Source organism: Pseudonaja textilis, chromosome 1 (assembly GCF_049901715.1).
Source record: "Pseudonaja textilis isolate UNSWEBS1 chromosome 1, rPseTex1.2, whole genome shotgun sequence".
Taxonomy (NCBI): Eukaryota; Metazoa; Chordata; class Lepidosauria; order Squamata; family Elapidae; genus Pseudonaja; species Pseudonaja textilis.
Window position 1 is genome coordinate 309,433,815 of NC_141990.1, and position 25,073 is coordinate 309,458,887.

The following is a 25,073-nucleotide window of genomic DNA, read 5'->3' on the forward strand; positions in this document are numbered from 1 at the left end:
AGATATGAAATACATCACTTAGAAAGTCTCACTTCCATCCAAATTATATGTTGAAAACTTTGAAGGCTTATAAGATGAGATTGGACAGCCACTTATCTGAAATTGTATAGGGTTTCCTACTTGAGCAGGGGGTTGGACTAGAAGACCTCAAAGGTCCCTTCCAACTCTGCTATTCTCTTATTCTGAAAAGAGAGAAAGATAATATTGATGGAAAGAAACAGAAAGTTTCCTCTTTGTTTCTTAAGTCAGAAGCTCTTAGCAAACTGTAGACCAGATGAGACGCCATTGGCTGTTTCTCACTTCCCTTTTATCTGTCTTTCCTCCTTTGACCTAGCAGCTGGTCAAAACAGCTCATCGTTGTCAAGAGAGTATGCAGTCTCCAACCCTAAAACATAGTTGGGCTCCTTAACATGTTTCATCACAAACCACCCAAGTTCATTTTAGCCCAGTTTAGTCCGTTTGTGAACTTAAGCTCTGTATTTGAGAAAACTCCTTCCATTTGAATTGGACCTGGTGTTTCAGCTACAATGGTCAATAGCCGTGGGAGTTATAATCCACCTATCTGTAAAACATTAGTTTGCAGCAGCCTGTTCTTGGTGCATCTATGACCAATCAAGGAATAGTTGAGGGATGTAGCTAAGCCATTGATCATTTTGTTTTTCTCTGAGAGGGGCCTCACTGAAATATTTTGTTGATGTCCGTAGGTTTAATGTTCTCTTTCAATAAACCTTTTGTTAATTGTATTGTCCTTGTCCAGATGTGAGAGACAGGTTTACGGCTTCATTTATTATGTAAATTGTTGTGTTCAATTATGCGTGTAGGAACTTTACCACAGAACCAATCTAGTTTGATGTCTGTTATTTTCTATATTATGAATAAAATCAGTTGAGCTTAGACTGCCTCCAATAAAATCTATCAATTATGCTTTTGAGTGCACCTCCCAGGGAATTCGGTTTTTACAGGTTGCAGATGGTGTAACATCCAAAATTGGTGACATCTGCTTAAAGCCATGGAGGACACTGTGACATTAAATCAAATTTTGGTCAAAGTGGCCCCTCAGCAAATATATTTACTCATCATAGAGAACATGGAGATTGTTATTACAGTTAGTCCTTAACTTACAACAGTCCATTTAATGACTGTTCAAAGTTACACAGCACTGAAAAAGTGACTTATGACTGTTTTTCGCACTTATGACCATTGCAGCATCCCCATAGAAAGCTCAAACTGCCCAAGGAGCTGCTGATACAGTTCTACAGAGCAATTATTAAGTCTGTCACCTGCACCTCTATAACTGTCTGGTTTGGTTCTGCAACCCAACAGGACAGACACAGACTTCAGAGAGTAATTAGGACTGCAGAAAAAACCATTACTACCAACCTGCCTTCCATCGAGAACCTGTATATTGCACGAGTCAAAAGAGGGCTGTGAAAATATTTCCAGACCCCTCACATCCCGGACACAAATTGTTTCAACTCCTTCCCTCAAAACGACACTATAGAGCATTGCACACCAGAACAACTAGACACAAGAACAGTTTTTTCCTGAATGCCATCACTCTGCTAAACAAATAATTCCCTCAACAGTCCAACTATTACAAAGTCTGCACTACTATTACTGTTAATCTTCTCATCACTCCTTATCACCCATCCCCTCCCACCTGTGACTGTAACATTGTCGCTTGTGTCCTTACGATTTATATTGACTGTTTTCTAGTATGATTTGATTGCTCATTGTACCCTATGACTATCATTAAGTGTTGTATGTTATGATTCTTAATTCTTAACGAATGTATCTTTTCTTTATACTGAGAGTATTTATACCAAGACAAATTCCTTGTGTGTCCCACCACACTTGGCCAATAAAGACTTCTATTCTATTCTGTTCTGTTCTGTTCTGTTCTGTCCTCTTCTATTCCACAGCCAAAATTGATCAAAATTTAGATGCTTGACAACTGATTCATAGTTATGACGGTTGCATTGTCCCAGGGTCATGTGATCATTTTTTTGGTAACCTTCTGACAAACCAAGTCAATGGGAAAGCCAGATGCACTTAACAACCGTATTACTAATTTAACAACTTTCCTGATTCACTTAACAACTGTGGCAAGAAAGGTCGTACAATGGGGTAACACACTTAACAAAAGTCTCGCTTAGCCACAGAAATTTTGGGTTCAGCTGTGGTTGTAAGTTGAGGACTATCTGTATTGCAATTTTTGTAATATATCTGTTGTTCTCTTTTGATTAGGATAGAATTTGGTGGATTATTTCTCTCCCCATGCACACCCCACAAAAAATAGCTGTTTTGTGACTACTGGAATTCCCAGATTCAGAGGTGGCATTCAGCAGGTTCTGACCAGTTCTGGAGAACCGGTAGCAGAAATTTGGAGTAGTTTAGATAAACCGGCAAATACCGCCTCTGACTGGAGATTTTACAGTATCCTTCCCCTGCCATGCCCACCAATCCCCGCCCACAGAACCGGTAGTAAAAAAATTTGAATCCTGCCACTGTCCCAGATTGAATAAATGGGAGTGCCTGAATATGAACCCAGCAAAGAGGATACCACAGAGTTCATTGCTCTGATCACTTCTGCTGGGACTGTCTCAGCTTCACATACAACAGGTTCAGATAATCACTCAGTTCAAACACAGCAAAACAAGATTACTCGATACTAAATGCAAGATTACCAGCAAGATTTACACTGACAAAATGGCTTGCTATTATAAACTCTAAGAAATAAAAAAGTGCAAGAAGAGTCATGTAAACCATAAAGGATGCAGGATTAGAGGATGACCTTGAAAAATATAGGGGAGATCTGTTACCAAGGCAATGAAGAGAGAAACATTACAGAAGGCCTGATGACAAAAGAAGAGGGTGAAAATGTCTCAGGCACACACAAAAACACACACACACAGAGAGAGAGAAAGAGAGAGAGAGAGAGAAATACACATGAAGGTAAAAGAGAGGGAGGAGAAGCACATTCAGACTTATAAGATTCTATTATTAATATAACCAATCTAAATAAAAGTAGTTTCAGGCACATGTTGGTCCTTGGTCGGGCCTACCTTGTAGGCCCAGGGTAGATGGATCTCATTCAAAGATGGGGTCAGCCCTCCCATTAGTCAGACATACTTTATCTTGGTTAGCTACATACATTAGCTACATACTTTATCTTAGTTAAGTGATGCTGATGTAGGAAATGAGATGCAAGGGAGTTATTTGCTTGCATGGGTTTTTCAATGACCAACACCACGGCTTTCAGGGGCAGTGTGGAAAATGTCCATCCAGCAGTGTTGAAAGGAGGAGATTCAGCTACTCTTGGCTTGGCTACCATACAAGGAACTGAGCATGGCTCATATTCTCCACACCAGCAGAATGTCTGAGGCAGCCCTGGTGGCCTTTTGTGGAGGAACTTTTAATGTATTATATACAGATGGGTTAAATTTGGACATTTAGAAAAATGAGCCAAACAAATCTGTGTTTAATCTAGTATCTCTGCCTTCCAAAATCATTTTTTGGCAGGGATAAATGATTCTGTGTGGGCAGCTTGCTCTGAAATAATTTATGAGCTCCTTCCTTTCAGTTTTGGTTCCTGGTGTTTTAAATTTAAACATTTGAGATGCTAATTCTATCTACCTATCTTTAGAGGGTGGAGTTATTTAAAAAAAATTATTGGAGCAAATCTCTATCTCATAGAGATAGAGCATCATTATGTACAGATGTGGTCAGCTATAAGTTTTACCCACAGCCAAGGGCATCCATGAAGTGCTCAAAAACTAAGGTTGCAATAGAATGCACATAGTTCCACCCCTTTAAAATGTATTACATGCACAATGCACATTAGCAAAGGGCAAGTTGGTATACTCACAGCCGCCATCCTGATTGTCAGACCCAATCCAAAGATGACAGAATCCAATCCTTTATTTGCTTACATCTAACAGACACAATCTTGCCAAACTAAAGCTACAACGTTCTAACCTAATCAATATATCCAGAAAGATTCTAGGGTGGGACTACCCTGAACCTCTTACCAACTTCCCCATCCAGTTTGGGATTGCACAGTTCCTTTCTCCAGGCCCCTTTCTGGGAAAGCTCTGGATTGTCAGAACTCTTCTCCTTCAAGTTCATGTTCCATCACATCAACCTCTTGTCTACTGGTTTTAATCCCTATTCATTCTGGCATTAGCAAGGAGTAACAGATGTTGGAAGAAATGTCCCTCAGGGTTCAGTTCCAAGTGTGGAGAAAGACACTAGAAACATAGAGATTGTTTGGAAGGATGGTTTAATGGTGAACAGGACCACGTGGGTTTGAAGTCCTGGATAGCTGACCATATGGAGAGTGAGATATATTTATACCCTCACTTGGGCCTTGCAAGAAATGCATCCTATTGGTTGCAGTCCGACTCCCATGGGGTTTTGCATTCATAACTGAGTATATCTGTGTCCCAGGCTTGGTTGTATCTTGCTGGGTGATGTAATGAAGGAGCTTTGGGCAATTCCAATTCCTATCACGGCTTAATGGCTTTGTCCTGGTTTGGATCTTGAATGAGAGCTAATCCTATCACCCTGGAGCTGAAGGCCTTTTGTCTTTTAGATAGGATGGCCCAGTCTTTCTGGAGCTATTCTGGGAGCTGCTTCCTTCCAAGAGCATGTTTCTCCTTTTCTCATCCAGGGAGGTATAATATTCTGCCTTTTTAATATTTTCTAGAATATTTCATTCTTCTATGAGAAGGGGGGATGCTAATTTTCTACACAGGTATTTTGCTGTTCTCGTTGGGAAAGGAATTTTTGGGGATAATAATGGCCTGGGATACCCAATATGAACTTAGGTGAAATGGACATCCTTCAAGGTCCTATTGATTAAGCAACAGTCATTGTGGAAAATAAGGAAGATGACGATGAAAATATGCTGGAACATAATGATTGCCATATTTAATTACCTACCATTACCTCAGCAAAAGCGGCTGAAACATTTTTTTAAGTCCAGAACAATGAGATAACTTTTGGAAGCAGCTTAGCCAAACACCTCCCTGATTCACTGGAATATAATAAATTGGAGAAGATACAGCATAGTCAGATTTGCAAGTTTCTATTATCTCAGTCTCAACTAAAGTAGTTTTAGTATTTCTGTGTGGTTGATTTCTTGGTAAGGTCTGGTCTGGTCTGATGGAGCCAAAGAAATCAGAGCTTCAGTTGCACTGTTGCTACCGCCATCTTGATTTTTGTCATCTGCTTCCAAAAACATCCCTGCTTCAAAACGGTTACTTAGCTAAAAAGCAAAATCACATTTGGGCAAGAGAAAACCTTCATATTTTTATAGCTGCCTCCACCTATGAACGTTACACAATCTCTTTGCCACATTGCTTCATCCCCTCTGGCCTTTGCTTGTTCAAGCATGTAAAGTGAGGGTCCCAGCTATTTAAAGTCTACCTATCTGGTGCTTGGCAGATACATTGAACCCAACTCTTAGAAAGGCCAGGCCCTTTGGAAACCCAACATCTCCAATGGCAGCAACACAAGTAACTCACATCCAGTGACTGTCTTGTAATAATGCAACCTGGCTTGGCAGGCGTCTAAGCTAGTGCCTCTCCATTAGATTGTGCTTCTTTTTCCACAGAGCATTTCTTCTCTTGCATGCAAGTAAGGGTGCCTGTATGGCAGCTTCATTCTTTAACTTTGATCTGGGTCCAAAATGCTAGGTGTATATGAAGTCTGCAAGAGTGTATCAACCTCCCAGAGTTGCTTGATAATGAGATGGGTGTGAAGGAAGAACCCTCTCCCCATATAGAAGAAGAAACCACGAGGCAGAAAATAATCCAAACACAATGCACATAATTAAATCATAACTATACTGAGACAGTATATAGTTGGTTTAGGAGTGAAGCATTCCCTTAAGGGGGCAGCTTGCCAGTCCTGAGCTGTTTGGAAGCATTCAGGAGCATGGGACAGGAAAATAACCATTTACACAAGGGAAGAAAAGCCCTGTCTGGCTCAGTGGCAGAGCTCAAACCTCAAGCAAGCTCAACCCTTGAGATAAACCTAACTACAAAAATGCAATTAGTACTAGAATGTAGCAAAAGAGCAAACATGGTAGCTGTTGCTTGATAGATCAATTACCAGAACAGATAGACACAGGAATTAGATTTCTCAACCCTGCTTCTTTTCAGGAACAGAGATTAACCTTCTTCCTTCCAGACAAAGTTGAATAAGGAAAATTATCCCATCAATAAACACAGAATTAAACATCACCAAGCACGGAATTAAACATCACCAAAAACCAGTTTTAGACCAAAACTCAGAAAGGGTATATAACAATCACATTTGAATATCAATCTTTTTAGCTAGCCAAGAAACTTTGCTGAATGTCATTAAAAGACTTCTTTCCGGCAGCTCTGCTTCGTTATTCCATTTATTCTTCAAAGTGTTGTTTCCCGGCTGGAAGAATTCTCACAGGGAGGCATTTTCCTCCCAACAGGCAGCATATAAATTTAAGAAATAAATGAATAAATACATTTGCTTGCATCTCTTTTTGCAAGCCTTTGTTTATCTATTTCACACTTGCGTTGGCTTCCTTGAAGGAGAATTTTGGAAGGGTTTTTCACAAAAGAAATGCAAGCCATACAGTTTAGAATGAATGAATGAAGCTTCTGGGAACGAGGAGTCCCAGAGCTGAGCTGTCACAAGTGCCTGTCTGAAAAGCTGGACTCTCTCAGCCAATGAAGGCTTTCAGAAACACGCCTGGCCAGTTCACTGAGGAAGAAAAAGAGGCAAATTGCTGCTAATGATATCTGATTGTTTTATGCTGCTGTTAAATCCCAGGTCAGCTTAAATCAACATCAAACAGTTTGAATAAAATAATGATGGGGATGTATATCATATTTGAGGGCTCAAAATAGACAGAGATGAAAAGGAGTATCTTAATAAGCGTTACTGTTTGTACTGTGCAGTTCTGGGGACAGAACAGAGATCCTGTCCTAGAACATCTGTTCTCAGGGCTTGTGTTCCTTGTAAAAGATCAGTTTTAGAAAGTCCATTCAGTGGAAAAGGAGGGAGGGGAAAGAGAAGGAGCCAAGAATTGAGAGACTTGAATGTCTTCCAGAAGAATACAGCGTGCTGAGTTCTTCTCTGCATTTTCAAAGTGTTTTGGATACATTACTTCAATAACTCTTTCAAAGCCTCTGCAAAGGAGGCCAGCCGTATTATCTCAATACTTGCTATCATCTGCCTGGAATCCTCCACAAGTGGTCAGACCGCAGCACAATTGTTTGGAAACTTCTTTTGCAACTTAGAAGAAACTGAGTGTACCAGAAGAACAGCTGAACACAACAGAATTTCAATCAATCAGAACAGAGCTGGGAGGGATCTTGGAGATCTTCTAGCCCAACCACCTGCTCAAGCAGGAGGCCCTATGTCGTTTAAGACAGGTGGCTGTCCAATCTCTTCTTGAAAAACTGTTTTTCCCTTTGTGCTATTCGCTCTTTCGTATTTTCAAAAGGCAAAAAGGTTTTATGACTTCTTCCTCTCGAACCATCCCACGCCTGAGGAAATATCTAATACCTTTTGTAAATTTGCATTAAGTAAATTGTAGTGGAGATAACAAATGCAGCCAAGGTGGTCCTAAGGTAGCAATAAAGAAATGGATTGAATGAATGTAGCGAATGATAAAAATAATAAAGTCGCAACAACAGAGAAAACTGGGGAAATGGCAAGGTTTTCTACTGCTTGCCTGCAAGCAACAGCTGCCAATAGACACCCAGAGTAGGCCCACAGCGAGATGGCGAGCAAATGCATTTAACAAATAAAATAAGAACTGGTGGGACCATAGAATAGAGAAAGTAACAGAAAATGAAATAAGCTGAAATGTTCTGGGATTTCAGAATTCAAACAGACATGCATCTCAGACATGTGACTATGAGATGCTGCAAATACTGTCCATTTGCCAAGTGCCAAAATGTGATCCTATGATGAGGGGGGGCAGCTGTTGGAACTTTGTCTCTGGGTTGTAAAGTACCTTTTTCAGAGTCCATCATAACTTTTCAACCTCGCTATGTGACTGGTCGGAACTGAGGAACTACCTATATTACTAATAGGCTAATATAGTTTGTATTTGTATTTTTACCAACGAAACTTGGAAGTTATTCCTTTTTCCCCTTTCCCCACTTTTTTCTTTTTCTTCACTCTTTGATTTTATTTTTTCTTTCATCTCTTTTTTCCGTAATCCCTCTTTTCTCGCTTTTTTGTATTTTCTCCTCTGCTGAAATTTAATAAACAGGTTGAAAAATTCTCCTCTCTTTGCCTAATCCTATCAGATCCAAAAGGTGGCTCAGTGGCTAAGATGCTGAGCTTGTCGATCAGAAAGTTCGGCAGTTTGGCGGCTCGAATCCCTAGCACCACGCAACAGAGTGAGCTCCCAGCTTCTGCCAACCTAGAGCTGGAAACAACTAGCACGTGTGTGCGAGGGGAACCTTTACCTTTTATCAGATCCAAATTGATCCTCCTTGCCCCAAACCAAGCCCTTCACTGCACTGGAGGGACCACATTTGGAGTACTGTGTCCAATTCTGGCCAGCACTGTAGGAAGTTAGCACCCACCCCTCTCCTAGAAAAATGAAATATCCTAAGAAATATTAAAAAGGCAGAATATTTCCCCTAAAAGGAGAAGTAGAAACTCAAAAGCAGAAACTCACCTCAGAAGCAGAAGCTCACCCCCACCTTTGTTAAGGCCTGGGCCAGAATATTCTACATAACGAAGCCTTCTACCCATCTCACCACCTGGCCTGGGAAGATTGCATCAGCCAGCACACATTTGGTCCAGACAAAGCCTACAAAGTTAGCTAAGACCTGCCCCTGAGAGTCTGACAGCCAATGGGATACATTTCTTACACAGGAACAGGAAACACTAAGGTGGGGACCAACAGATGGTATATAAGGGACTCTCCGCATCTCAGCCCTTCTCTTTTCCTTCACCCAACATCTTGAAGCATGTGATCGTCCTTTTCACTTTGGAGCTCCAAGCCATGTGGTCCTGTCCACCATTAAACCATCTTTCCAAACAGCCTCCATGTTTCCAGTGTCTTCTTCCCCACTTGGAACTGAACCCAGAAGGATACCTGGAGGCTATACTGTACGATGAACGATTGAGGGAGCTAAGTATGTCTACCATAATGAAGAGGATTAGAGGGGATATGATAGTAGTCTTCCAGTGCTTGAGGAGCTGTCACAGAGAAGTGTGGTGACCTATTCTCCAAAGCCAACTAAGAGCAGGACAAGAAGCAATGGGTGGAGGACCATTAATGAGAGATCCAACCTAAAATTTAGGAAAAAATTCCTGACAGGGAGAACAATCAATGGAATGGCTTCCCTCCAGAAATTGTGGGTGCTGGTCCATCACTGAAAGTTTTTAAGAATAGATTGGATAACCATTTGTCTACAATGGTATAAGGTTTCCTGCTTTGAACAAGGGGTTGGACTAGAAGACCTCCAAGGTCCCTTCCGACTCTGTTTTCCTACGTTATTCTGTGCTATTTTGATCCATGTGTGATGTTACCAGTGAAGAGTCTGGGAGGAAGGAAACCCTCAGAGTCAGTGGGCTGATTTTCTTCTTTCACCAAATTATTCCTTTTTAAAAAAATAAATAAACGCTGATATAAATAGAGACGCTAATTCCACAGATATGAATACATTCCACTGAGATGAGTGCAGTAAAGACATTGATATAAGGATGCAACTGCAGGCACATTTTTAAATAATGACTTTAATCCTGCTGATGAAAACATGTCTGGCTTCCAGCTGTAGCTGTAGCTGTAGCCACCTATGTTTCCTAACTTGAATTGGGTGGAAGCTGATGGCTGTTAGCTATTGGCATTTGCTTGGCCAACAGCACCTTGTTGCTTTAGATCCAAGGTCAATCAAGTCATTTCAGATGGCAAAGAAGTCCTTTCTGTCCTTGGCTACCCACAGGAGGATAGTCAAGGCCAGCAAAGTTCACATAAAGCAATAGCAAACCCATCTCAAGAAGGGATACAGTCAATATATACACAAAAAACAATAGCAAACACACACCAAAGCCAACATGGCTTGAGAATCCAGGTCAGGAACAAATCTGTTTATTTGTGTTCCCGTCCAAGTGTTGTCAAAGGATGCCTGGAGTCATCAAGTGACAAAGACAAAAATTAGTGACAGATCTGCAATTGTGACATCCCATCTCAATGAATTCCCCAACCTGATGCCTTCCAGATACACTTAAGTACAAACTGGATGCAGAGAATGAGAGCCAGTATAATCTTGAGTATCAAGTATGTTATTCATCTATCAAATTGATTTTCTTTTCTCCTAAAAGAGGCATGGTGGCTCAGTGGCTTAAAGATGCTGGAGATGGTCTCTGCTCTGTTGGTTTGAGTCGTGGCACCGCATGGCTGAGTGAGCTCCCATCATTTGCCTCAGCTTCTGCCCACTGAGCAATTTGAAAGCATGTAAAATGCAAATAGATAAATAGGTACCACTTTAGTGGGAAATGTAGCAGCATTTCACGTGGACAGTTGGACCCAGTGCTGGAACTGTTCGGATGCAACACCCAACTGCAAGGCAACATTGGTGGTGAGAGAAGGTCCCAGATGTTGCTGCAGGATCCCACTCATCTTTCTGGTGTGGAGCTAGTTCGCTCCCTGAGGTACACCATGGATAAACACTGAGAGTGAACTAAATTGAGGACTGGGAAAAGATCTGGAAAAAAATTATACAATAACAAAATCAGCGGCATATAAAGAAAACCAGTATAAAATGTGCTACTAGTGGTATCTATCCCCCTCGAGATTGGCTAAAATGTATCCTAATTTAAGCCCAAATTGCTGGAAATATAAGTAATCACAGGGTACCATCTTTCACATATGGTAACTATGTCCAAAAATTAAGAAATATTGGACCAAAATACAAAAATGGTTAAAGGAATTAAGAAAGTCCAAATAGATTTTAAAGCAAAAATATTTCTCCTGAGAATTATCAAAGGGAATTATATGAAAGAGATAAAATATCTAAACCTGCATATAATAACAGCAGTGGGATTAGCACTTGCACAATGTTGGAAAGGAGATTCTATGCCGACACATAGCTTAATTATCCAAAAGATTTTCGATTGCACAGAAATGGACAAACTTACATTAGAATTAAAAGAGAAGGAAGACTCAGATTATTATACAGTTTGGGAAAATTGGTATCACTGGAAAAATAATAGAAACAATCAATCAAATAAATAAATAATATATAGCTTTAGAGGTATATATATATAAGAACAATTAGGAGTATAAAATATGCACTGGAATAACAATGGAAATGTAAGCATTGTCAAAATGGATTGTAATATGCACAACACTTTCATTTTAAATATCTGTATTGTATTTTGTATTTTAATGTTTTAAATTTTCAATAAAGGTTATTTATTTTTTAAAATAAGAATGAACTCAATGGGCTAGCATCCTCCAGCAGCCAAATAACTAATATGTACTAACATTGTAATCTCCTGCTTAATTGTACCATTGCCATATGCTAACTAAATAATCATTTTCCATTGTGTAGAACAGAGGAGGGATCACTGGAGTTCAATTTCCCATCTCTTATTCTGCTGCTATTATATATACAAAAAGGTTAAAGTTATAATAGACCTTTGGGAACAGACATGCGAATAACTATTTTGTTTCCAGAGGCTCCAGAAAGTTCCAAGCTTTTAGATAGAGATAATATCAACTCTTGCCTATTCGTGTCTTACTCTTTTCCCCGCTTTGTGTCCCATTTTGCCAGTGAAGTGTTTTTAATGTTTGTTGCTGTTTAATAAAGATCAAGTTGTACTTTGCTAGCTGCAATGAATATCAAGCCAGCTTGCTCCAGCCTGGATGGAGAGATTGACTGGGGTGTCCTGAGGGGAATCCAAGCTGGAAATGGCCTCCAGTAATTTTCCAATGCTGAGGACACCTTGGCAAAGGCTGTTATAAGAATCTCCCTACCAAACACTTTGGACAAAAAGATTCTCTCCCATTCAGAATACCAACTGTTTCTTTTAGCAGATTTTCCCATAATTAATCAAAGAAGCTGTGATGAAGAGCAAAGTTTGGGGTGGGGCATGTTGCAAGGGCTGCTTCACCTGTTTTTCTAAAGGCTATTCACTATGTCTTGGAGAACCCAATAGCAGGTTTAGTTGTTTTCAGTGGTGGGATTCAAAAATTTTTTACTACTGGTTCTGTGGGTGTAGCTTGGTGGGCATGGCGTGGCTTGGTGGGCATGGCAGGGGAAGGTTACTGCAAAATCCCATTCCCTCCCCAACCCGCTAACCTGCTTTCCAACTCAGTTCTCCTGTACAGGGCAACAAAAGAAGACCCAGCCAATCAGCTGGAACTCAGGAGGCAGAGAATAGATGGGGTCGGGGCCAGTCAGAGGTATTTGCCAGTTCGCCGAACTACTCAAAATTTCCACTACCGGTTCTCCAGAACTGGTCAGAACCTGCTGAATGGTTATTTTGCTCATTTACTGTACACGTCTGGAGATTCTCAGTCATCCATGTCATGATTGTCCCAAAGGTGTTTTATCAAAAAGCAACTGGACCTTCTCTGATTTTCCTTGAAGATGTTTTGCTTCCCATCCAAGAAGTTGCTATTCAAGAACTGAAGAAGCTTCTTAGACGAGAAATGATTCAAGGAAAAACAAAGTCCAGTTGCCTTTTGAAAAAGCACATTTGGGACAACCATGACCTGGTTTTCTTCATTTGGAAGATTCTGTGGAAATGTTTTGCAGAGAAGCTTCAAAGTTTCACTTCCTCACCAGCTCTGGAAAAGAATGTGGATCCAACGCTTGAATGCATAATGTGAAGGACCAAAAGAAGGGGTCAGGGATTGGAATGAAATGTCATTTCCTGCAGGTTTTTATCCTTACATGGGAAAATCTGCCATCAGTTTTGAAGTTTTTGAAAGGTGGGCTTCAGTTGAATTGGGATGGGAAACCAAATCCCATCTTCTCAACGATGATCTGCTCAAACAATATGACTTTTGTAGGTAGACCAAAATTTTGCTGCCAAATTTTTGGAGCCAATAATATTCTCTCTGGTTCTGACCTTCTCTTCTTTCCCCCACTCTCTTTCCCTCTTCTTCAAACATTTGGCTTTCCATCAGGGGTGGGATTCAAATTTTTTAACAACCAGTTCTGTGGGCATGGCTAGGTAGGTGTGGCCATGTGACTGGGTGGGTGTGGCTTCTTCTTTTCCAGCACCCACTGTTGAGGTAATTCCCCGTTAGGAGAATGAGCACAGACAGGGAGACGTATTTTGAGAGTAGTGTTTGAATAATACACATACAGCACACAGATACACTGTACAGTAAATGTAGGGTTTTACTTTCAATAAAAGTTTAAGCAAAGTTCAAAATAGGCAGTCCAAAGTCATTCACGGGTTAAATCAGTCAGTTTTCAATCCAGGGATAATTCAATAACAAAGTCCAGTGTCAAAAAACAGTTCAGTATTAGACTTAAATTAAATCCAGGAATACCAGTCAATTAGGAAAAATAGAGGAACGGCAATACTTTCCAACAGAAGGAAACAGAGACTGGCTCACACTCTCTTCTGAGACTAAGACTAAAACAACGCAGGTTTTTGGCTCCATCTTATGGCCGTTTGAAAAACCACACCCAACTATAGATTTGCATTTTCTTAAAGATATAGTACTAAAATGTCTATCCTGGCTTATATATTTCTGTTATAAATACCTGTTAGGTGACTTATATTCCTAACACATACCCCTCCTGTTTTTTTGTTGTTGTTGTTTTGCCTCCTGGGCCTCAGGCAAGCCTCCTGGGGGGCATTTTTGCTCCAATAAGGCTTCCCTGGGGCCCAGGAAGGAAAAAGCATAGGAGGGGCATGCAGCACCCCCCCCATGCTCTGTTTTGTGGCCTTCTGGGCCTCAGGCAAGCTTCCTGGGGGGCATTTTTTCTCCCAGGAAGCTTCCCTGGGGTCCAGGAAAGCAAAAAAATGGAGTCTGTATGCCCCCTTTTGCCTTCCTGGGCCTCAGGGAAGCCTCCTGAGTGAAGCAAGGGGTGGGGGATTCTGGCACAACTGATCATTGGAACAGCTGATTGTCAGGAGGGGGGGGAAGAAATACCTTAGGGACCGACTGGGCGGGGAAGGGGGAGGCGGGCAGAGAGGGGCGGGGCCAACCAAAGGCACGATTTACTGGTTCTCCAAACTGGGCAGAATCATAACAACCGGTTCCATAGAACCAGTCTGAACCGGTAGAATCCCACCCCTGCTTTCCATGCCACTTCCCATGTAACACTGCACCAGGAAAGTGGCAGACAATCCTAGTTGATATATAAAAGATCTGCCTTCCCAAACTTGCCTGCCCTAAAGTGTTTGATTACAATTCCCATCATTACATTCCCAAACAGCACAACCAGGAGCAAAAGAGAATAGAAATAAGTGTCTTAAATAATAATGAGCTACCCAGTTATTCTAAGGGTGGAAAATTCTGCAGAGTATCAGGGAGGAGATGTCAAATTTGGCAACAAGATATCCTTGTAATTTCTAACAATCCCCTAACTTTAGCATTGTTCTACTCCTTGGGCATTATCATACCATGGCTATTTGGTACCTTTCAATATGTAGATTATGGCAGTTACTAAAAGTTCTCTGTGTGTTAGAGCAGGAGTCTCCAACCTTGGCAACTTTAAGACTTGTGGATTTCAACTCCCAGAGTTCCTCAGCCTGCTTGTTGGCTGAGGAACTCTGGGAGTTGATGTCCATAAGTCTTAAAGTTGCCAAGGTTGGAGACCTCTGTGTTAGAGGGATGTCATGAATCAATGTGAGTTCAACTTAGTGTCTTTTTTTGTGTGTATGTAAGTGGGAAGTGTGGTTCCCCAAACCCGAGAAATTTTGTTGAATGCCACAATTTGGTGCAATCTCACAAAACATTTGCATTTTTGTTTGCACCAGTATTAAGCCCCATAGGGTTTTTTCGCCATCATTTTCCAGCATAATATATACAGGGATGGGATGCTACCAGTTCTGCCCGGCTCTATAGAACCAGTAGCTCTGAAGAGCAGCAGACACTGAACCAGTTCTGTGTCTGCTACTGTTTGGCCCACATGCCTGCCCTGGCTCTTACCTGACCTTTATTTCCTGCTTTTTCAATTTCAGCTGCTTTGCACGGCACAGCTGAGGTTGAAAAAGCAGGAAAAAAGAGGCTTTTTGAACACTGCACACCTGCATGCAGTGCTTATCAGCTGTCTGGGCGGCACAGCTTGAGGTTTGTTTACGCGCGTGCGCAAAATGTAGTCACCGAACCAGTAGTAACACCAGTTGAATCCCACCCCTGAATATATATCTAATATTATTTTCATGAATATAAACATTGTTGTCGCTAATATATTTCTTTAATAATTTGGAACCTGCCTTAGAACCTAGAATAAAAGGATTGGAAGTGATCTTGTACGTCTTCTACTGCTCAAGCATTCTGGACAAATGGGTGTCCAATCTCTTCTTAAAAACCTCCATTGTTAGAGCATCCACAACTTCTGAAGGCAAGTCATTCCACTGATTAATTGTTTTCATTGTCAGGAAATTTCTCCTTAGTCTTTGGGATATAAACACCCCCCCACCCCCATCCAAGACATCTGCATGGCTGTCATCCTTCAGTTTTTCCAGAAGTCTTTAAAAACTTGGCTTTGCTCTTAGCCCAGGGTTTAAGGATAACTTTCAAAACTTCTGCTACTTTTTTATGGGTTGAGTTGTCTGTTCTGCATATATATATCTTATTTTCATTCATTTTATTGCTTCCTGCTGTTGAAATGTAAGCTGCCCAGAGTCATTGGGAGTTGACTGGCTTGTAAATCCAATAAAATATTACAATAATAAAATGAAATGAAATACACACGTTGCCTTTATTCACAGTCTAGCAGTTATAGCTGGTGGAAAACTTGAAACTTTTAAATGGGATATCTAGCAAATGATATGTAACAGGACTGTACAGATTCAACAGGGGGGAAAAAGGAGCTTTAAAATAGAATGGAGTTGAACTGACAATGAAGAAAATAACCATGATAACAAAACTTCAGGAAAAGCTTCAATGAATATCAGTCTTTCTTAGTTTTCTTCCTTGGAATTTCCTGCAATTGCACATTCAAGAGGAATCCATTTGTAATACAGCATCAGAGAGATCCATATTACTGCTTTTCAATTAAATATTTTCAATCTGAAATGTAGACTATTTCCATTGAATGTAGACTACAGTGGTATTCCGGTAAGCGTATGCCTCTATTGCAGAGCTATATATAATCGCTAGAAGAAAACTTCTTAATGGAAAAACATTTCTACTCCTTTTGCCTTGTGCAAAACAGCTTGAAAATAATGCAGTTTCAGCCTTGCATAACTCTTGAGGTTTGCTGCATAAGAATAACGGTACAACAGTCCCAGAGTGCAGCTTCAATCCCCAGATTTTTTTTTCTTTTCGTCCAAAAGCAGAGCCGATTAAGCAAATCAGTAAAACTATGCAAAGAAGCTTCATAGGATTCCCTAGTAGTTTCATCTCTAATCTGAATTCTTAATTTTGTATCCTGTTTCTCTGGACACACACACACAGTCATATATACTTACTGGCTGCTAATATTAATGTTAAAGAAACACGATCACTCTGGTCTTTGTGATAACATTAAACAGCAAAAGAGACTTTGGCAATAGCCTGAAAATTCTAAAGAGACCTTTGGGAAGAGTGGAATATATAAGCTAACAGCAGAAGCCACATCCAAGCCATAAAGACTTCAGAAAACACTGCCGAGGTCAGATCAACCTTCTGTTCTTCTATCTTTTCCAGGATGAGGTCTGTTCTAAATGTACTAAAGAAATGAACAAAGGCATTCAGTTCTAGCAGAATAATCCAGATCCTTAAAAGTTTACGGGCAAGCTTGGCGAGACAATGTTTTCAAAGCTTAACCTGAGTCCTCTTCAATGCCAGGGCTTAGGCTTGAACCATGCAAAGCAATAAATATGTTGAACAGTGGAAGAGGGCCCAAACATTGCAAAATAAATGGGGGTTTTTGAAAGCAAAGAACACGCGTGTTGCATTGGATTTGGACATATTTCACCTAAGAAGTATCCTGCAAGGAAGTCACAGATCTCTGATGACTGCAGTTGGAGAGCATGAACAATTTTATGCCTGGCTACACTGACCGATGGAACTTTTGCTGCTCCAGTGGTGGCACACAGTACTTTTTCTCCATGTAGAATATAATAGAATATTCTTTATTGGTCAAAGGTGATAGGAGAGCACAAGGAATTTGTCTCTAATGCATAAGCTCTCAGTATACATACAAACAACAAAGTAATCTAATCATACCAATAGGAGAATGTAATACACCACATTTTCCCGAAAATAAGCCCTAGCCTGATTTTGAAGCATGCATCTAATGTAAGCCCTACCCTAAAAATAAACCCTAGTGAAGGTGGTGTTGGGCATGGCCAGCACAGGAGGCAGTGACTGCGCCCGGGATGATGGTGCTTGGCAGTAGCTGCAGGTGAGTTGATTACATGTCCAAACAGCAGGCAGAAGCAGAGGTGAGGGGGGAGGCATGTGATCTGGATGCACTGCACAGGCTGGAGCAGCTGGTGGCCAAGGGAAGAATGTCTTTGCGCAATAACACTGGGAGCAGATGAAGGCAGAGGCATGTGGGGAAGGCAAGCAATCCAGAAATGGGAAAGCCAAGAGTCGGTGGGTTGGAGTGGGTGGGCAGCCATGGGAGGCTCATCTTCATATCTTGTGTGTCTGCTGGGGGGGGGGGGCACCCAGCTGGGCTGATCACCCTAAAATTGTGTTTCCCTGAAAATAAACCCTAGTGCTTATTTTGGAGTCCCAAAACAGACAAGACCAGGTCTTATTTTCGGGAAAACGTGGTAGGAAAGATGTGAAGGATAATGGTAAAATAGTAACTGTCTCTGTATCTAGTTGTTTTGGCATGTAATGCCCTACATTGGTATCCTGAGAGAAGGGAGTTGGAATAGTTTATATCCCAGATGAGCAGGGGGTGTCTGTAGACATTTTCTCAACCCTCTTTCTGGTTTGTGCAGTGTTCAAATCCTCAGTGGAAGGCAATTTGGTTGCAATTTTTTTTTTTACTGCAGTCCTAACTAGCAGTTGAAGTCTGTACTTGTCCTGTTTGGTTCCTGTACCAAACCAGACAGTTATAGAAGTCCAAATGACAGATTCAATCATTCCTCTATACAACTGTATCAACAGCTGTATTGTGTAGTCCCATATCTCATGCAAAGGAAATCTAAAAGACAGAATATTTCCAAGCAAAATATGCAAAAGCCACATAGGAATTGCTTTGCAGGAGACACATGCCAGCATAACATTTTTAGATTTCTAAAAGTTTTTAGTTTTTGTAACTTAAGAAGTGGGTTGGCAAATGGTCAAAGCACGATTTGCAAGCCTTGCGTTCCCTCCTCCTCTCACACGTGTGGCCTCCTGGTTTTTGATTTAACAGCAAATGCAATGCTACATCCAAATTTGCCAAACTATGACTTGTAAGCCAGGTCAATGAGAAAACTGAATTTCCAACAGTCCATAGCTTTGGAGATAAACTGCTAAACCAGAAGTGAAAATAGAACCAAAATTTCTAGAAGACTAATTCATGCCATTATCCAAGACATGCTGTACAATAGAATAGCTATCTTTCCCCCTTATTGCTCTGACATCCATAACACCATGTTCTGATCAGTGAATGCTTGCTGACCAAGCTAATTAATCAGCAATTGTCCCTGCTGCCTGTCCACAAGTCCTCCTCCATTGCATCTGAACAAGAGAAGATATGGAGCTGATAAGGCCTCACCCTACCCCCGCCCCCACCCCATGCACAAATGGAGAGAAATAACATGCTAGCAGCAAAGTTATTTTTTCTTCTGTCTCTGTGTACCATAGAAGTTGGAAGTCTGAACTTTGAGTGGATTATGGAGAAATGTGCAAAAACCTCGTGAATGACCTGGTTGGAATTGAATGTCCGGAATATCAATAGATTTTTCAGCAGCATGGAAGAATATCTGGGGGGATCATACTGAGATTGGTCCATCTACTGGATTGTAGATTAGGGTAGTCAGTAAATTGTATGTCATGGGTATCAGAGGTGGTATTCAGCAGGTTCTAACCTGTTCTGGAGAACTGGTAGTTTGGAGTAGTTTGGAGAACTGGCAAATACCACCTCTGACAGGCCCCACCCCCATTTGCTTCCTGAGTCCCAGCTGATTGGCTGGGTCTTCTTTTGTTGCCCTGCACATGAGAACAGAACTGGAAAGCAGGTTACTGGAGTGGGGAGGGAATGGGGATTTTACAGAATCCTTCCCCTGCCATGCCCACCAAGCCACGTCCACCAGGCTACACCACACCTACCAAGCCACACCCACAGAACTGGTAGTAAAAAAAATTGAATCCCACCACTGGTGGGTATGCAATGTGAACAATCTGATTTAAATAGTTGACTGGAAGGCCTTAAATATGCAAGGGAAGGAAAGAATACACACATCCCCACTGAAAGACAAATGTGAGTGGAGGACAGAGGAAAATACACTTACAGGATGTCTTCAAAATGTCCTAGCAGCTCAAGGCAGGGCTGGAAAAGACCTCTTGTTTGTGAAAGCTGTCCTAACCTACATTAATAAACCATGGCCTGGCATTAATCTGAAAGAGCCCAGGAATACTATTCTCATATTTTCCCCCCAAATGCTATATTAAAAAATGGAAATAATAATAGTCACAGCAATAATGAGAACAGTAATTTGTAAAAGTCCATCCACCCCAAGCTTCATTGGGAAAAAAGCCTTATCCATTTTTTAGCAGAATAATTGTTGAGGGGGCGGAAGAGATTTAAGAACCTCCTCTATCTACCTTTATTGAAGTTTTATACCATACACTTTTTATGCCTTTGTTTGGTTAAAGCAAGCAAACAAAACAAAACAAAAACATAAAAAGGATCCCCAGAGACAAAATATACCCACTAGGAATGTGTGGCTTGGCCTATGGACAGGGTTGAGTTGTTTTAATAAATAAATAAATAAATTCTGATCCAGAAAACCTTTTAAGAGATTCATGCTCTTTCATCTTAATCCTGTTTGGGATATTAAAATGGGAAATAGATACTCCTAAACCCGGGACACTGACAAGGCAAAAATCTCAGCTTGGCTCCTTCGTTGGCAGATAGAACTCTTGCTGAGGCAACATACCCCAAATGCTTTAGCTTTGCAGCAAAGAGTGGCCGTTTCTCTCCTAGTCACTGTGGTCCAGCAGCATCCATGGGGAGGTCAGGTCGATGGCCACAAGTGTGCGATCAAAGCCCTGTCTCTTCGTTATGTGCATTGGGCATGCAATGCCATCTTGACTTTTTGACACCCCTCACAGATGCCCTGCTGGAGCCATTGGACAAAGGGAATTATGGGCCGTTGTTATTCCTAGGGGTTGAAGGATTCTGGCTGTCACCACAGTGGCTCAGTGCTAAGACGCTGAGCTTGTCAATCAGAAAGATTGGCAGTTTGGCGGTTTGAATCTCTAGCACTGCGTAACGGATTGAGCTCCCGTTACTTGTCCCAACTTCTGCCAACCTAGCAGTTCAAAAGCATGTAAAAAATGCAAGTAGAAAAATAGGGACCACTTTGGTGGGAAGGTAACAGTGTTCTGTGCACCTTCGGCATTTCGTCATGCCGGCCACATGACCACAGAGACGTCTTCAGACAGCACTGACTGTTCGGTTTTGTAATAGAGATGAGCACCGCCCCCTAGAGCCGGAAATGACTAGCACATATGTGCAAGGGGAACCTTTATCTTTTACACAGATGCCCTGCTGGAGCCATTGGACAAGGGGAACTATGGACTATTGTTATTCTCAGGAGTTGGAGGGTTCTGACTGTCATTTCTGACACCCCTTTTGTGTACGGTAGAGTTAATTTTTCCCATTGGTGGTTGGCTGTGCAGTGTGCAGTGGTTTAGGTACTGTGTGTTTGGAATATGAAGTTTTTTGATAGCTGTTATGGAGAAAGATGTTGAGCAGCCATTCCTCTTCTGCTTTTCTTAGTGTTTTAGTGTTGCGGTGTTCTGCACACAGCTTATTTTGTGTGCGATGGGGTGGCTGCTTGTGAAGCTGAGGATCTGGTCCATGTGTGAGGGTTTGCGGTAGACATGGGTTTCTAGTTCTCCGTTGTCTAGTCTCCTTATATCGACATCGAAGAATGGTAGTCTCTTGTTATTTCCTCTTCGCGTGTGAATTTGATCCCAGTGAATATGTTAATGAGTACTGAGTAAATTGAGTTATTCAATTCAATTATTTAAAATAAATAAAAATTATTTTCATGTTTGTCATTCACATTTCATTTTGCCCCTTCCTTTGCATCCTTTCTTTAAGGATTCTGTCCCACCATTTCTTCAATATTAGTGTTACTTGCGTCCCACAGCAAGTTGTCTCACAGTGACTTGGCTGGGGCAAGTTGTCCCATGGGCATGGTAAGTTGGCTATGGTGAGATGGCCATGGTGAGTTGCTGTGGCGAATTGTCATAGATCCTTTTGAATAAGCTGGAATTTCCAAATGCTTTCAACTCTGTCTAAAACGGGTTGCTGTGGTGCAATTGAGAAGTGACTAAGGATCACAGGGGACTGCCTGCATGAAAAGAAAGCTTCCTTTCCTGACTCAACAGCCATAACAATGGAAATCAGCTGACAATTTCCCTGCTTCCACTTTTCCTTCCTATGGAAAACCATCTTAAACATTCAAGACAAGGGCTATTGTCCTCAGTTTCCTTCACAATTTCTCACAGCTGACATTATCAAAGACTGCTGCTAAACTTATCATGGTTTCTTAAAAATATACAGATACAGATGTTTGTGGTTTCCATAGGGTATTTACTTACTAGGCAAATGAAAAGTTGGTCAATATTAAGTTATTTTCTCACTTAAAACTGTACTTTCCGAACTCCTTGGCTCTTACTTCAAGTATAAAAAAAGGGTAAATAATATGAATGGGTTTGGGGAATTAAAAGAGCAAAGAACTAATTTGTTACTTTGGCAAATGTCCAGAGGGAGGATGCAGGTCAGAGAAAAGCAAAGCCTTCTTTCATAGCAAAGTTTTATGTAAAATAAATGTGAGCTGACTTTAGAGAGAGAAATCTCATTGCAGTTTCAAATGTATAACACCACAAAAGCAGCTGCATGAAAAGAGCATTACAGAAACATTTAAAAGAAATCAGCAGTTAGAAGCATTAAATGTAAAACAGGGAATATAAATCACCATCAAAACAAAGTGCAGTGAAATATCCAGATAGTTAAGGCCTCTTTCCAAATAAGAACTATAAGTGACATATAGTTCCGATAGAAAGATATCCCAGTGGGTAGGTAGGTAAGTAGGTAGATTAAGATGATAGCTAGCTAGCTGACTGGCTAGGGAGCTAGATAAATAGATAAATGATAGATAGAGATAGATAGATAGATAGATAGATGATAGATAGATAGATAGATAGATAGATAGATAGATAGATAGATAGATAGATAGATGATAGATAGATAGATAGATAGATAGATAGATAGATAGATAGATAGATAGATAGATAGATAGATAGATAGATAGATAGAGATTGATAAATACACATGATAGATTTTTGTTTGTTTAATTGATTTATTTTAATCCTGCCTCTTAAACTTTATAAGTAACTCAAGGCAGTGAAAAGAAATAAAACTGCTTGAATCCTTTGCCCTGCAGGACTCCTTGCAGTACTTATTAGTTTAATTTTAAAACAAAGTTTGACACATCTATGGGGAGATGAACAATGCTGGATGCCCAGAAATGTATCCACAGGCATATAAAAAAACAGAATACAGGTTGGATGCAGCAGAACTTTCTTTATGTTTTGGGGCCATTATTCCCCCCCATTTGGGATACAGTTTCCATGTTGACATCATAGAATGCTTTAATGAAGACCGAGAACCACCAGGCGAAATGGCCCAGAAGAGCCTTTAATGTCTAGCATGACCTCTCCTGAAACATTATATCCATGGCAGTCCTCTGTTAAATTGTTAAACTCCATTTCGAAATAGTATCTCCCCTAGGTTTAGTAATTTGTTGTCCCTTGGATACGGAATCTTGATTTTACAATACTCAGGGCACTCCAATTCAGAATGTGCCTCTGAGACCGGAGACAAAAGTGGTGTCCAAGCGTTACTCCTCTAGAATGGTATGCTGCAATGTTGCCAACAGTTTAGATGGCTCCCTTTGAATTACTGAGGCTTGCAGCTGAGCTCAAAGCTGTCATAAATAATGTGTGTTTGTTTCTGCATTAAGCAGCTGTTTTTATTGGCAATAGGAGCAAAGCTGTAACATGTGCCGAAGGTTTGCTGTGAAAATGCAAACAACTCTTCTTGGACTGTTTTCATTTGTCTAACAAACAGTAGATTTAGGACTTTGAAATATTGGTTAGAAGTAATTGCTATTGGCGGCTACTTGCAGATAAATGCTTGTACTATTCTTCAAGCTGCCACCATTGCTTAATTGTACAATGTATAGCTTGCATACAAACTTCCACAGATTCAATCTCGAGCTCTCCGGATTGATTCTGGGAAAGATTCCTGCCCCAAACTTTATAAAGTCAGGATAGATCTCTGATGCACTGTACAGTAAGCGATGGTAGATTGTGAACTATGTGTGAGCGCCAAATTCCCAGACATTGCTCCCAAGTTTACTGTTTGTAGAATAATAAAGTAGAAAGAGGCTATTTAAGCCATCGAGTTCAACACTTTGCTCAGTGCAGGAATCAAATGAAAGAACCCTAGATAGCAGAGGTGGAATTCAGCAGGTTCTGACCAATTCTGGAGAACCGGTAGCGGAAATTTTGAGTAGTTCGGAGAACCAGCAAATACCACCTCTGACTGGAGATTTTACAGTATCCTTCCCCTGCCATGCCCACCAAGCCACACCCACAGAACCAGTAGTAAAAAAAAAATTGAATCCTACCACTACTAGACAGAGAGCTTTCTACCTCCTCTAGAAAGGGACTCCTTGGCACGATGGAAAGCCAAACTTCCATTCCAGGTGAAAAGTTCCACTGTCAAACTGTTCATGCTATCAGGACTAACATTTAATCAGAGTATGCCTTACTGACTTTTGTGTTCTGCATGAAGAATTCAGCACTTGTCTATTTTTAATTTCATTTGTTTATTTTCAGACCCTTACTCTATCAAAATTGTTCTGAATTGTATTTCTTTTAGGATAGTAGCTTTCCTGCCCAATTCTGAATATATCATTTGCAAATATGATAACCAATTCCTCCACTGCAGCATTCAAATCATTAATAAAATGAATTTTTAATTTTTTATGAATTAGTAAAGTAACAATATTGAGAAATAGATGCCCCTGGAATAAACCTTGTGGTACTCTGCGCGGTATTTTCGAAAAAACAGGAAGTGAAGAAACAGGGCTAGTTTTCAGCCTGCAAAGCCTGCAGAAGCCTTCCTCAAGCTTCTGGAAAGCCAAAAAAGGCCTCAAAGTAGCTGAAAATCAGCTGTAAGGCACGCGCATGTGCAGTGAGGTAAGTTTGCCTGAAGATCGTGTGCCGGAACAAATGGCCCTGCATGCCACCTGTGGCACGTGTGCCATAGGTTCGTCATCACAGGCCTATACTGATGTAGTAGTTGTGCCTGCTGCATATGAACTTTTGCTTGAGAAGACCATAATACTGGGAAAGGTGAATGAAAGAGAAGAAAACAAGCAGCAAATAGGGATCAATCAATTACAGTAGTAATGGGTGCACCGTTGAAAGACTGAAGAACCAGGATGAGGACAGATAATTCTGAGAAAGTCTATTATTCTTTTTTTTTAATCAGTTTTATTAAAAGCATAAATTGAAAACAGAGTAACAACCAAATAAAAATAAAGATAAAAACGATCCCCATAAAAGTAGGGAAAAAAATAATGAACTAAACAAAACAATTTTGAAATTTGTTTGGCAGGGGGGAAAAGCAAGAATAAGACTGAAAATGTTGCAAGAATCTAAGAACAGTGAGGACTTTGGACTACCAGAT